This window comes from Babylonia areolata, chromosome 21 (assembly GCF_041734735.1).
Source record: "Babylonia areolata isolate BAREFJ2019XMU chromosome 21, ASM4173473v1, whole genome shotgun sequence".
Taxonomy (NCBI): Eukaryota; Metazoa; Mollusca; class Gastropoda; order Neogastropoda; family Buccinidae; genus Babylonia; species Babylonia areolata.
This window is the reverse complement of record NC_134896.1, coordinates 37,350,039-37,360,481: the sequence shown is the minus strand read 5'-3', so window position 1 is coordinate 37,360,481 and position 10,443 is coordinate 37,350,039. Positions and strand designations below refer to the sequence as shown.

Sequence of the window (10,443 nt, the reverse complement as noted above, 5' to 3'; positions counted from 1 at the left end):
TGTCTGTTTAACAGTAATTTGTTGACGTATATTAAGTATTACATTTTTTCATCATTTGTACTTATTAAGTTGGTTTTAGGAAATATAACGTACCACAGAAATATGAACATAGCGCGTAAGAGGGATGGGATTTCTGAACCGCTTGCCGGTATCGCTTCTCGGCCTTTTGGCTAAGATCAAAGTGTAGTATCTGTTCTTATTTTTTACGTCATTGGCGGGAAGTGCCGTCTGCTACTTTTGTAGCGGCGGGGAAGTGTCGTCTGCTTTATTGTGTTTTTGTAAAGTGCCGTCTGCTTTATTGTGTAGTGGCGGGAAGTGCCGTCTGCTTTTTTTGTGTGTCGTCTGCTTAATGTTCTCTCATTGAATTCCCTTTTTTCAAGGGTATTTGAAGGAAAAAAAAAAAAAAAAAAGGAAAGTGTTCAGGAAAAGGTTAATGCTACTCTGTAAGCTTTGACGTGAAGGACCGAACCGTCAGGTTCCATTTGTTTGGAAGACGGGCCGCTTTCATTACAAGGTCGGAATTTTTAGATGGTATGAAAGAGAATGGTGTGAAAGATTTCATTGGAATGTGGAAGGCGGAAAGTGCCTTTGAAATTTTTGTCACTTTTCGTACAAAGGAATCTGCGGAAAGAATGAGGAGTGTTGTTGGAGAGTTTCATATAGGAGATGTCAGTGTGTTCGCAAGTAAAGAAGATGACGTGATGAATGATGTTCGTGTACACTGGGCCCCACTCCATGTGGAGGAGGCTTTCTTCAATGAATATTTTGAAAAAAAAGGATTTAGAATTGTTCATACAAAGTTGGAAAAAGATATCAATGACGGACTCTTCAACGGGGTCCGTCTGTACAGACTGATGGGGAAAAAGGGCATTTGGGATGAGCTTCCACATGTTGTGGATTTTAAGGATTCGTTCCAAATACTACTGAAGGTCACAGGCAGGCAACCTTTATGCCTGAAATGTAAGCGTCTGGGGCATCAAAGAGCCCAGTGTGACCAAAATAGAGGGGCACAATTTGTTTACAAACAGTTTGAAAGACGACCAGAGGGGGGGGAGGGAAAGGGGAGAGAAATTAAATCACATAATGAAACACCAAAACCCAGACCCAGACGCTGGGAACAGGCAAATGTAGGATTGACTGTGTTGACCACAGCTTGCACTGCCAAGGAAGCTGGAAAAGAGGAGGAGGGAAAGGAAAATAAACCAGAAGATATTGACATATCCAGTGATAACGAATCACTGAAAACTGTGGAAGAGATGGAGGAGGGTCAGGGGGAGGAGGAGGAGGAGCGTGAACCCTCCAAAAAGAAACAAAAAGCGGAATGTGACATTCCAATAGGGGGAAAGGAAGGGGGGTCAAATCCACAAAATGTTGATACCAGTGCTATTAACATGTTGAATGTGGCAGAAATTGTTACCGTTGAAACAACAAGCCCTAAATCGCCCAAAAGAAAGGGCAGGAAAGGGAAAGAAAGAAACGTATAACAAACATACAACACTGCCATCACACACACACACACACACACACACACACACAAAGACGGACTTCCTACCAGTTATTTTAATGGTTGACTTTTGTCATTTGCGGGACGCTGAAGGTGTTTTCTTCGCTGCTGATCTTTGAGAAGAGACACGAAGATGTCCCTGGGCGTTAGCAACGGAACTGTTTGTTCAGTTATGTTTTGGAGGTGTGATACAATTCATTGAAATGTTTTGGGCAGCAGGAGGTGTACAGAGATATTTGGTCGTCTGCCAAAATGGACTCAACCCCCCCCCCCCCCCCCCCAAAAAAAAACCTCCCGGAAAAAAAAAAGAGCATGTACGTCACAAACTTAACGTCACAGCTGTGTAGCGCAATGTTTTAGATTTAAGGTCTAACCACTTGGTGCAATGTTTTTATTAAATTGAATTTGTTCCTTTATTTTTCTTTACTATTTACATTTCTGTTTGAATAAATATGTGTTTCTCATGATGCATGATGAATATTTACTCTTTAAACTGTAATGGTCTAAAAGACCCACAAAGAGTGCTTTTCCTAAAGGAGAGACTCAAAAAACATAAAATCGATATTTGCTTCCTACAAGAAACACACGTTGACAATATCCAAACAGCAACAAACATCTCAGAAATATTACAAGGTAAAATATATTGGTCCTTTACAGAAAACAGGGGAAAAGGGGTCGGCATATACATAAACACTTCTTTAGATTGTACTGTTACCAATTACCACTTTGATTCATTCGGTCGTTATGTGTATGTGGATCTAGAGATTAATAACTATAGTTTTCGTTTGATAAACATATACGCACCTACAGTCCCGAAAGAAAGAAAAGATTTCTTCAATGATCTTTATTCTGCTATGTTATGCGCGCGCCCCATTGTTTTAGGAGGCGATTTTAACTGTGTAGAAAATTTAGAACTTGATAAGAAGGGAGGTAATCCACATAAAGGGACGGGAGGATGGCAAGAGTTAGGAACCTTGATTCGGGACTTCGAACTGATTGATTGTTTTAGAAATCGTTACCCAGACTCGAAAGAATACACATGGAGAGGACGGGACGTTAGCTGTAGACTTGACCGTTTTTATATTTCTTCTTGCTTGATACCAGCCATGTCTGACATAAGACATATTCTGTATGCAAACTCAGATCATCTCTTTGTAGCTCTTACATTATCCTCTTTCTCACATACCAAAATAGGTAAGCCTTATTGGAAGTTTAACAACTCTCTTATACTTGATGAATGTTATGTGGACTACATGACTTTCTTTTTGTCTTGCCAGTTACAAGAAATACCAGAGGATAGAGAACTTTTAGAATGGTGGGACAGCCTGAAAACGAAAATAAAAGAAGAAACCATTCAGTTCACAATAAATAAAATTAGAAGAGAAAATTTTGAACAAACATCTTTAAGAAAAGAATATTTTTCACTAGATAAAAAAGGATGCTGGGAAGAAGCAAAATCGATAAAAGAAAAAATACTGAAATTACAAACTGATAAGTTAAAAGGTTCCCAAATTCGTTCCAAAGCACTTCTACTAGATAAAGGAGAAAAACCAACCAGATTCTTTTTGCGAAAAGAACTGATTCAAGGGAAAAGAAAAATTATAAAAGAAATAATTAATACACAAGGTGAAAAGTGTCTTTCCACTGAGACAATAATGGCATCATTTGTTGAATTTTACTCACATTTGTTCAACAAAGAAACAGTGGATTTTTCCGTAACCGAAGATCTTGTACGTGACTTACCACAGCTGTCTGAAGAAGACTCAATAATCATAGGAAGCGAAATTCGCCTAGATGAAATAAAAACAGCCTTAAAAGAAATGGGTACAGATAAATCGCCTGGATGTGACGGACTTACTAAAGAATTTTATGTTACCTTTTTTGATTTGTTATCACCTGTGATTGTTAAAATGTTCCGCATAATACATATGTCAGAGAGCCTTTCTCATTCCCAGAAAATGTCTTTTATTTCATTGATATGCAAAGATGAAGAAAACTCGACAGATATGAAAAGTTATAGACCAATCTCTCTGCTAAATACGGATTACAAAATTCTAACCAAAATTTTAAGTAGCAGATTGAAGACTGTGTTGGATCAGTTAATTCACCCAGATCAAACTTGTGCTGTCCCAGGACGCTCTATAATTGACAATTGTCATTTGGTCCGTGATATTATAAACTTTTGTAACAGTAAGAACTTGCCAGGAGTTCTCCTTAGCTTAGACCAAGAAAAAGCGTTTGACAGGGTTTCCCATGATTATCTTTTTAAAGTATTAAGAGCTTTCGGAATGGGAGAAGGCTTTCTAAAATGGATCAAAGCCATATACTTTGATATCTCAAGCTGTGTGATTGTTAACCACTTCATTTCCACTCCCTTTGCGGTGACCAGATCTGTGCGGCAAGGTTGCAGTTTATCCCCATTATTGTACGTTCTTTGTCTTGAGCCCATTTTGAACAAAATTCGAAACGATAAAGAAGTTAAAGGTTTTAGACTCCCAGGTCGAAAGAGTGAACAAAAAATAACAGCTTTTGCTGATGACGGGAATATGTTTTTATCCACCGACCACTCGATCCAAAGGGTCTTTTTCTGGTTTGAGTATTTTCAGAGGGGATCGGGGGCAAAATTAAATCAAGGAAAAAGCAAAGGGCTTTTCTTGGGCAAATGGAGAAACAGATCTGATCACCCCTTCGGCATAAGCTGGGTGCAAAAAATAAAAATTTTTGGTGTGTGGTACGGAAACGTAAGTGTGGATGAAGTGTGGATGCCAGTTTTGAACAAGATCAAAAAGACCCTGAGTTTATACAGTGGAAGAATTATGTCTCTGTATGGAAGAGCAGTTATTGTGAATGTTATGCTTCTGTCAAAATTGTGGTACTTGGCCTCTGTTGTACACGTACCAGAACGTATCATTGAGCTGATAGAAAAAGAAGTGTTTTCCTTTTTCTGGAATAGTAAAAACGAGTTTATTAACAGAAGTACAATGTACCTCCCCAGAGAAAAAGGTGGCATTGGAGCCGTAAATATTCGCCAGAAAATTATGAGTTTACAACTAACTCAGATCAGTAAAGTCGTTTACGATAACCACTCTCTTGCGTGGGTGGCTTATGGTCATATTTGGTTAGGATTAAAGCTGATTAAATTCAAAGATTACCATTTCTCCAATTGTATCCCACATTGCATTGAAGATGTTCCTCCATATTACAAGTCTTTATTGGATACTCTGAATAAAATTTTCAAAACGAGTTCAACTTTTTCTCTGGTAAAAGGTGGAAAGTGCAAAATATATTATAAAACTCTATCAGAACAAAATAAAGAAATACCCAAAGTAATTGGTAATTTCCCACAGATAAATTTTTCACAAGTTTTTAAAGATGTAAGCAACAAATACCTTGACCCAGTTACCATCAACACCACGTTTAAACTCGCGCACGACGTTTTACCTGTAGCTTATCGTCTATATGTTTATAATATGCCTGTGAGCAAATGGTGCAGTTTTTGCAAAACAGAAATCGAAACAACACAGCATTTGTTTTATTACTGCACCTATGTCCAAATGACAAAGAAGTTTTTAACCTTGTGGTTCAGAGAGATCGGTTGTTTAGGAATTACATTAGAAACTATCCGTTTTTCTGTCTTTAATAAGACTGTTCGCTGCCCAGCACGGAAAAACGCTCTTTTAATCATTTTGTCTGAATATCGGTACTCGGTGTGGTTCAACAGAAACAAATCCCGTTTTGATAAGAAAAGAGTTAGGCCTGTAGACATTGCAGAACATTTTCTGAAAAGACTGAAACTTCGTGTGTGGGTTGACTTTAAAAGATTACCATTCGAAACATTTACAAATCTGTGGGCTTTTAATAACTTTTGCCACACAAGCAGTGATGGTCTCATTTTCGATTTTGGCCTTGACATGTGAATAAAGTAACTTCCTTTCCTTTTTACTATTCCAGTACATGAAGTTTTGTGCCCCCATAATATCGAATATGAATAACCAGTCATATCTCTCTCTCTCTCCCTCTGTCTCTCTCTCTCTCTCTCTCTCTCTCTCTGTCGGCCTGTCTGTCTCTATTTACTGTGTCTATTCCTCCTACAGATGTGAGTATGACCATCGATATTCATATATGTATAATTTCCACGGTTTTGACTGCATGTGCTTTTGATGAGAGTGATGCGCGAGATGTTTAATAACTTTCAACTTTCGCCCATATTTCGTAACAAGAGAATTAACCCAAGCAAAAGAATTTGTAAAAAATTATGGAGTTCCTTCCCTTGTATGACTGATGACAGCCTGAACCGTGAAAGATTGACTTAAAAATGCCAAAGTGTGGGTGTTCATATGGTGAAGGTATGTGGGTGTATGCATTCGTGTGCAAGCATTAGCTACAGAATGAAAGGGAAAAAAAAAATTGTACGGGTTTAGCAAGTGGTGAAACTATCTACTGACTCTTTTACATTGTTGATGAACTTGGAATGATGAGTTTGTGTGTGTGTGTGTGTGTGTGTGTGTGTGTGTGTGTGTGTGTGTGTGTATGTATGCATACGCAAGCACACGTGTGTAGGTGTATTCATTTTGCATATATTGTGCGGACTTACAGTTTATGCTTGAAAACGTTTTGAGATTATCCGCTTCACATTCAATATTCTGGTATATTTAACGTTTGATTTTGAAGTTAAGGTATTTCCAGTTGAGTTCCGAAATAACTTTTGTTAGTAAAGATTGATATATGCTGTGCGTGTGGGTGTGAGTGTGAATGCGTGCGTGCGTGCGTGCGTGGTGTGTGTGTGTGTGTGTGTGTGTGTGTGTAACGAGTGTTTTGAATATTGAAGAACACTTTATTGCTGAAATGGATACTTCCATGCGAGCAAAGAATGATTTGTTACAGATTGTTGCGTGTATATGTGATAATAGCTTGTTAAGAGTATGTGAGTATGCCTTACTGGTTTTTGAAAAGGTTTCATTCACAGTGATCGTTAACCTTTTAGTTAGAGTTGCAATACTTTGTTATAATGTTAAAACTTGAAGTTAAGATTATTACCAACTGAGTACGAAAATGTTTGTTTGACGAAGATTGCTTTATGGAGGTTTCTTGGGGTGTGCGTGCGTGTGTGTGTGGGAGTGTGTGTGAGCGCGCGCGCGCGCTCGCACACACTCGCGCGCATTCGCGCTCGCCTGTACGATTTTCAAGTTTATACGTTACGTACAATGAATGGATTGACTAGTTAAATGATGATTACGTGGTTGCAATACTTTATTACAATGTTTACTATTGTTAAAACTTGAAGTTAAGATTATTTATAACTGAGTATGGAAGTGTCTGTTTGACGAAGATTGCCTTATGGAGATTTCTTGGTATCTGCATGCGTGTGTGTGAGTGTGTGTGTAAGTGTGGATGGGTGAGTATGTGTGTGCGCGTGCGTATACGTCTTTCAAGTTTATATGTTATATGCAATGAATGGATTGGTTAAATGATGAGTACGTGATTGTGAAGTATATGTAATATGTGAAACCTGAATAAAGATGACTTTTACAAAAAAAAAAAAAAAAGTATCTGTTCTTATCAGCTTAATATCTGATACGCCCCCTACCCGGGGGCTACGATATTAAACTGATTTTTGAACCTCGGCGAAGTGTCAGGGGCTTGCTCCACCTTCGCCACGGGTTGGCCTGGTATTGCAGTACCTCCAGGATCGGCCCACTCCCCTCTAGGGGAGAATAACAAAATAAAAAATCAGTTTTCTTTCTTCTTTGGCCTTTTCACAAAAAGTAGCAACAACAGCAAATTTCCTGCAGGTGATCAGCCACAAACATGACTTTCAGGTTTGACTCAATCATGAAAACATACTGTCCATGACATGCATCTTCCTTCACAAATACATACACACACATTCCTTACACAAAATGAACAATAACAAAGAGTACCAAACTACAGCAGTGCAGTTCTCTTAAAATTCACAACCACATGCACACATTCCTCAGTTGCATAAGTCTAGGGCATATTTTCCAGATTCGGTGGAAATACTGTCCATGACATGAATCTTCCTTCTCAAACACATTCAAAACCCCAGATATTATTCACAGACAAGAACAGCAGCAGCAGCCACCGCAGCACCAGGAGAAGGACGGGAACCCCAGATATGCCACCCAGGGATGGGGAAAAAACAGTTTTGATTATCTTGAGGCCATCGTCTGAGGTGGAGAAGAAGAGAGGGCAAGAGTCTTCAGGACTCATCAATGGACGACAACAAAGCATCTTCATCTGGAGACAGCCATGGCAGCAGAAACAGATATGGTGGCAGCAGGGGAGGTGGCAGCAGAGGTGACCATTCCCACCAGATCAGCGGTGGAAGTGCCAAAGTAGCACGTAGTTTTTGACTTGGACTCATAACTCAGAAAGTTTTGCATATTTCATTATTATGTAAAGATGAGTTATTTTATTTTATTTTATTTTATTTTTCGTATGCTTGCAGTTGACCTCAAGTTTTTGCGCCTTGTAAATATTGTCATTATTAGTAATAGTTCTCTTTTTATGTATTTATCAATTAATTAATTATTTATTTATTTACTTATTTCTTTTTATTTTATTTATTTATCTATTTTATTTTATTTATTTTATTTTATTTATTTATTTTTATTTTTTTTCTCAAGGCCTGACTAAGTGTGTTGGGTTACGCTGCTGGTCAGGCATCTGCTTAGCAAATGTGGTGTAGCGTATATGGATTTGTCCGAATGCAGTGACACCTCCTTGAGCTTCTGATACTGATACTGAGACAGATTCTAAAAATGTGTAAAAAAGAAAAAAGAAAAGAAAAGATACAGACCTATTTCCTTGTTAAATGTAGATTATAAGTTATCAACAAAAACACTGTGTAACAGATTCAATGTATCCAACCACCAGTAAGGCAGAACAACAAGATAGAAGTCTTTGCAGATGATTGTGATTTTTTTCCCTGTCAAACGAGGTTTCAGCAGAAAGGGTAATCAATTGGTTAGAATAATTTTGAAGGAGCTCGGGAGCCAAATTGAATAAAGGAAAAAATTACAGATAAGAATGTTTGAATGCTGGTTTCAGACAAAATTCGAAAAACCTTTAACTCGTGTAAAGTCATAAAGGAACCCATCCAATTGGATCATCATCAAACATAATTTTACAGATTTGTGACGAGTGAATACTAGCTATTTTCACACGTACACTAAGTTAACAGCACCAACACCCCTTTTTTTTCATATACATGGTGTCTCTACATAAATATTCATTTTTTACTGCCCCAAAAGAAAGAAAAGACTTCATTTTTCATTTTTTAATAATATTTTCCCGCAAAAATATAACTTAAATATTATAACTTGGACAAAACCATGTTGTTCGTAATTATAACCCTTCCATACACCGACAATGTTCGACCTTTAAACACATCTAAGACTTTTTCGAATTTTGCCTAAAACCGGCATCCAAACGTCCTCATCTGTAACTTTTCCAAACCCTACCCAAGATTTTAATCTTGTCAACCCATGATATGCCAACAGACATATATATATATTTACTCAAGCAGTCAGGTCCGTCTGCCTGACTGGTCGTCTGGACTGGACGGGGTGAGGGGTTGAAAGTTGTGGTGTTGTGTGGGGGGTGTGGGGGCAGGGTTTGGAGAAGAGAAGAAAAAGAGAAGAAAGGAAAAGAGAACCGAACCAAAACGAAGCGGATTCCTCCTACACCCCTCGCCCGATCCCCCCTTCCCCCAGGTTATTGAGATAAGCACAATAACTAGATTTTCTTATCATTTTTTTTTCACCCAGGCCTGGCAAACAGAATCTGGAAAGCATAGGATAAAAAAGAAGATAAAATGGAAATATATAAATATATGGCGAAAAGGCAGACAGAGAAGAGAGAGAGGGGCACCTTTTAAACCAATCAGACTCACACACACACACACACCCGACATTGCTTGTACCCATGCACTTGTCCATCGATGATGTAATAAAACTGAATCAACCCATTTATCAGCTGAACAGCTGTAGTAGCCAACTATGATGAATTTAAATTCAGTCAATCTAGCGTTTAAGAAACATGCCTCTGAAAATCATGCTGATGGAAGATGGCTGCAAGAAATTATCATGAACATGTGAAATCATAAGAAAGCTACTTGTTTCATTGGTTCATTTATCTCCTTTACAATAATACGATTGCAATATGGAAATACGAATAATTAATATGATTGTAATACGGAAAGAGAGTGTGAGAAGAGGAGATTTTTGTATTTGATTTGCTTTTTCTCCCCCCCAGAGGAGAGTAGGCTGATTTGTGTGTGTGTGTGTGTGTGTGTGTGTGTGTGTGTGTGTGTGTGTGTGTGCAAAAGTCGTCATAAATCAGAATTTACATGATATTGCATACATCTCGCAACAACATAGGGTAATTCGGGGCAAGAAGCCCAGTCAGGGTCAAACGCCTGCCCCCAAAATATCGGAGATATTGGTACACAGCAACACAATGACACTTTTACTGTTTCCGCTTGACAGCCGGGAAAACACATTCCAACACGGAGGCCACTCAGAAGTCGGCTATGTTTTCCACATGCGTTTGATCGTTTTCACCTTGATTTTTGTAAATGGGATGCTGATGAAATTTCGATGCCATGCAGTGTCTGTTCTTCATTCAAAGCAAAATTCGGTAATATCGTTTTGTAAAAGGAATGTGTCAGCTAATGAATCGTATTGTTGAAACAGATTTATCTCCTTCGCTTTTTCCAGGAAATTCTAAGTGTTTTCAAACCCGGGCAAAACGCCTATAAGGTGTTGGGGCAAGACGCATACTAGTGGGCCTTTTGCCCCTTCACTGGATGTTTTGCCCCATGTGATTTGGAAAAGATAGTGAAGTTTTTCTTTGTGCTTCTGACTTCAAGTGTTTTCCTTGATAGTTTAAAGCAGCACTGCTGTACTTGTGCATTC

At 38.4% G+C, this 10,443-nt stretch overlaps 1 non-coding gene and 1 pseudogene across 1 annotated transcript; both read left to right on the top strand.

Annotated features, from left to right (window-relative positions):
- Window positions 1–150: 150 nt before the first annotated feature.
- Window positions 151–240, top strand: LOC143296775 (U2 spliceosomal RNA; annotated as a pseudogene).
- Window positions 241–7,023: 6,783 nt separating this feature from the next.
- LOC143296771 (U2 spliceosomal RNA) lies at window positions 7,024–7,207 on the top strand. Its single transcript, XR_013057189.1, has one exon. It is a non-coding gene; the product is annotated as a U2 spliceosomal RNA (small nuclear RNA).
- The last annotated feature ends 3,236 nt before the right edge of the window (window positions 7,208–10,443 follow it).